This window comes from Callospermophilus lateralis, chromosome 11, assembly GCF_048772815.1.
Source record: "Callospermophilus lateralis isolate mCalLat2 chromosome 11, mCalLat2.hap1, whole genome shotgun sequence".
Classification (NCBI taxonomy): Eukaryota; Metazoa; Chordata; class Mammalia; order Rodentia; family Sciuridae; genus Callospermophilus; species Callospermophilus lateralis.
The window spans coordinates 33,752,920-33,757,960 of NC_135315.1; the positions used below are offsets into that span (position 1 = coordinate 33,752,920).

At 35.1% G+C, this 5,041-nt stretch overlaps 1 non-coding gene across 1 annotated transcript; it reads right to left on the reverse strand.

The window, feature by feature from the left end:
* Nucleotides 1–2,932: 2,932 nt before the first annotated feature.
* On the reverse strand, nt 2,933–3,125 carry LOC143411124 (U2 spliceosomal RNA). The gene has a single exon (XR_013092832.1). It is a non-coding gene; the product is annotated as a U2 spliceosomal RNA (small nuclear RNA).
* Between the last annotated feature and the right edge of the window lie 1,916 nt (nt 3,126–5,041).

The window sequence follows — 5,041 nt, forward strand, 5'->3', positions numbered from 1 at the left end:
ACAAAGCCTAGAAGAGAGAGGGGAGAACTTGAAATTGGTGATGAAATAGATTTATTCTAAGGAGAGTAGAGAGCAGTTTTTGAATTACAAATTCCAAAGGTATAAAAAGGACACAATTTCCAGAGGGCAAGAAAAAATACATAGTCAAGAAATATAACACATAGGTGCAACATGTTTATACTGGGTGGGGTTGAGCAATAAAGGATTTATGGTCATGAGTGAAAAAATGAATTGAACAACTAGAGATTTCTTGGCTCTTTAGTTTTAATCACACCCTAACATTACAAAAAACTTATTTCAAATCAACAGTCAATAAAATACTTAATGCTAAAATACTGAAAACATTTTCATTAAAATCAGGAGTGCAACAAAATGTCTACTGACTCCATTGTTATGTGACATTATTCTGGAAGTTCTTACCAATGCAAAGATACATAAAACAGAAATATGATCAGTTAATAAATTATGACATTCATAAATGAAATATTTTATACATGCTAACATGATGTTTGCAACAATTTTGAAGGACATGATAAATTTTAATATTATCATAAATGAAAATGTAGCATACAAAACTGTTTGTGGTCAAAGTTATCATCATCATAATGGGACAAATTGCCATCTTGTGCTTCCCAGACACATACACTGAGAAGAATGAATTATTTCTAAGGTGTTTTTGGAAAAAAAAAAAAAGATAACTTGAATAGTCATTAGAAAATATTAGACAATTCCAAATTAAGGGACATTCTGCAAAATAAGTGGCCTTTATTCTTCAAATAGGTCAATATTAAGAAATACTTGCTGGGTGGGGTGGTGCACACCTGTAGTCCCAGGGTTTGGGGAGGCTGAAGCAGGAGGATTGCTTGAGCCCAGGAGGAGTTGGAGATCCAGCTGGGCAACATAGTAAGACCATAAGACCCCATCTCAAAAACAATCACTAAGAAAGACTGAAAATTAAAAAGATACAACCAAATATGAAGCATAACCAAGGATTTTCTTTTGTTAAGAAGGACATTGTTTCGAGAATTGGTGAAATGTGGCAAAAATTATATAATAGTCTTGTATCAATATTAATCTCCTGATTTTGATCATTGTACTGTGGTTAATGCAAAACAATTTCTTCTTTTTAGGAAATACAGAATGAAGGGTTGAAGAGATGTAAAGGGGCATGCATCATCATATGTCAAGGTACTCTAAAAAGGTTCACAGAGAGAGCAGAAGGATAAAGCAAGTGTGATCAAATGTTAATATTCAGGAAATCTGGGTGAAGGGTAGAAAAGAATTGTTTGTACTATTTTGCAACTTCTCTATAAGTCTAACATTATATAACAAACACTTAAGGATAAAAAGTCAAGAATGATATTTGTTTAAATGTATATTACATGGGCTGGGGATGTGGCTCAAGCGGTAGCGCGCTCGCCTGGTGTGGGTACGGCCCAGGTTCGATCCTCAGCACCACATACAAACAAAGATGTTGTGTCTGCCAAGAACTAAAAAAAAAAATAAAATAAATATTAAAAAATTCTCTCTCTCTCTCTCCCACTCTCTCTTAAAAAAAATGTATATTACAAATATGAAAGACTGGGAAGAAACATACCAGACTGCTATTTGTTTGTTTTTTGTGGTGCTGGGAATCAAACCCAGGACTTGTCCTTGCTAGGCAACACTCTGCCACACCCCAGCTCCTCTTTCCTTTTTCATTGTTTATATCAATATAATGGTTAAAGAATCTTTTGTTTTCATCTAAAACTGACTTGCAAATGATTACCCATTTGCCTGTATCAATCATATAAGTAAAATGAACAATGAAGAGTTCTGATTTTATTTATTGGTACTGGGGATTGAACTCAGGTATGCTTTTCCACTGAGTTACATTCCCCCACTCCATCCCTCTTTTTTTTGATACAGGGTCTTGCCAAGTTGCTGAGGCTGACCTTGAACTTGCAATCCTCCTGCCTCAGCTTCCTGAACTGATGGAATTACAGCATGCACCATCAAGCTGACTAAGAGTTCTGATTTTAACTCCTCTCATGCATAGGAGAAAAAGCTAGATTTATAGATTATTAATTTTATATTTGGTTATACAAGAGCAACCTAAGTATTTTATATGTAATATATTGTTTCAATGTAATATATACTTTTAAATGAAGGAAAGTATTGGATTACTAAGAACTATGAAATTTATGATTCTTTTTATATCAGACTTTTTATAGAGAAATATACTATGAAGGTTGTCTAGAACCTGGATTCCACAAAATCTAGGTTATAGATTTCCTATCTGTAAATCAACACTTTGATCTTTATGTGAATGCATTCCACCATAAGCCTTGTAATAAATTTAAAACTATGCAGGTTTTATATTCTTTTCAATAGAACTATAAAATCCTAGTGCAGATGTCATCAACTCAGCCTCATGCCTCTAGGCAAAAACCATAATTAAGTCATCCTAGACAGGTAATTGTCCATCCCAGTGAGAGTCTATAACATGTTCAGTAATCCTTTTCTATAATGATCTTTCACCAGAAACTTTTTTTACTATGTCTGATTCTGCTGTTTTCTTTCAGTTTAATCCCATTTCATTTGACTTTCTGCTACATACAGAAATTTATCCCACTGTGGAAGCTTATGCAATAAATGTCCTTATGTCATCATTTATTTATTTATTTATTGATACCGAGGATTCAACCCAGGGGCATTTAATCACTAAGCCACATTCCCAGCCCTATTTTGTGTTTTATTTAGAGACAGGGTTTCGCTGAGTTGCTTAGGGCCTGCTAAATTGCTGAGACTGGCTTTGAACTCACAGTCCTCCTGCCTCAGCCTCCTGAGCCGCCAGGATTATGGCATACATCACCACACCCTGCTCATCATTTCCTTTTACCATCACTCCAATGAGAAAAACATGACTTTTTTTTTTTTTTTTTTTAAGTGGATAGATTGCACAATTCCTAAGATACTGCAATACCATGTTGATGTGTGGTGTGGAGTGGATGGATCAAGCCCTTATTCCATCCCTCTGCTCTAAAAATCCACTTAATATATTGTCCTCAGATGGAGGATGTATCAGATGTTAAACTGCTTAAGAGATAGTATACATGATCTTAGCCAAAAGGCTGAGAAGCTATTGGCCAAACTATATTATTATATTATGTGCATATATGAATACGTAACAACAAATACCATCATTATGTTCAACTATATTGCACAAGTTTAAAAATGTGAAAAAAATTAAAATAAAGAGAATATTTTTAACATTTTGCCATTTAAAATAAAGTTTGCTGTAAATAAACCAAAAAGATTTAGAAACTATCATTGACATGATTTAGTAAATTGTCCTAACCCTAATGAATATTTTCCTTATATCCACTACATCATCAGCTTCCAAATGTTTTTATTATTTATTTATGTTACTGAGATTGAGCCTAGGGGTGCTTTACCACTGAGCCACATCCCCAGCCCTTTTTATTTTTTATTTTGAGACAGAGTCTCACTAAGTTGCTGAGAACCTTGCTAAATTGCTGAGACTGGCCTTGTAGTTGCAATCCTCTTTCCTCAGCTTCCCCAGTCACTGAGATTACATGGATAGCCACTAACTACCAGCCCAAATGTTTTTAAATAAACTTGATTGAGATATAACTTACATACAATAAAATGCACATATTTTAAGTATACTGTTCAATGAGTTTCAATAAATGTTTGTATCAGCTGGGCACTGTGGCACATGCCTGTAATCCCAATAACTTGGGAAGCTAAGACAGGAGGATTGCCAAAAACATTACTTTATATTCATCATAAATGTTATTTGCACATATTAACTATGTTTTTTTCTATTTTATCAGAGTATAATGATTATCTATTACATCGCTCATTTAATTGATATGTATAAATGGTGCAAAATTTTGACAAAACAAAAACATGGCCTTCATGCCTTTATATGTAATTTCTGACCATATTAGATGATAGTAATTTGAGTTTATACAAATGACATACATTGAGTAAATTATCAAGAATGTTGAAATGTACATAGATCAAAGAAAATCATTACCCACTGTTGTCTGCGTGATAATAGTGACCTTTCATTTTACTGATGTTGAATGGTAGCTGGAGTCTGGCCCAATATTTAGGATTGAGGGTAGAAACCTGCACAAACATTCCTGTCACCATGCTGGATCTCCCATTCATAAAATACTCCTTAAATGAGGGTAATATAGTCTCTTATCTGTCTGGACAGCATGCTGCTCCGCAGTCTCTCTCCCTTCCAGACTGAGCCATTTGTTGTTCCAGATTACCTGACTTGTATGTGCAAGCAGGGATGAGTTCTTATCAAAGCAGGTTTGTTTGAAAGATGGGGAAATATCCAAGATACCAGGGATATGGGCAATGGGGGATGTCAAGAAACAAGACTCAAAGGGACATAACAGTGAAGGGCCTTGTCTACCACACCAGAAAGTTTGGGTTTTATCCTTAAGAAAAATTAATTGAAATATTATGCAGGGAAATTGGAGACACATTATGCAGATTTAGATTTTAGAATGTGTTCCACAGGACAGCAGTGGAATTGGAGGGATGAGGGGGCAGAAGTAGGAAGAATGATAAACATTCAGTCTGAGGCAACGCTGCAGGAATGAAGTGGAAGGGGCAGAACTGAGTTTTGTTTTGTTTTTAATGGTGCTGGGGATTGAATCCAGGGCCTAGTACATGCTTGGGTAGTTGATTGAATATGGAAGGAGAATAAATAATAAGGATGACACCCCATTTTGTTTATTTTTATTTTTAAATATTTATTTTTTAGTTGTAGTTAGACACAATACCTTTATTTTATTTATTTATGTTTTTGAAGTGCTGAGGATTAAACCCAGGTCCTTGTGCGTGCTAGGTGAGTGCTCCACCGCTGAGCCACAACCCCAGCTCAACGCCCCATTTTAGATTTACTCCTTGACACCATGTGGTGATGCCTGGGGTTGCAATGCAATGCTGCCTTGTTAAGTTTTTCCATTTAGAGTTTCCTCATTGAATCAGACATGATTCTGATTGATAGAAA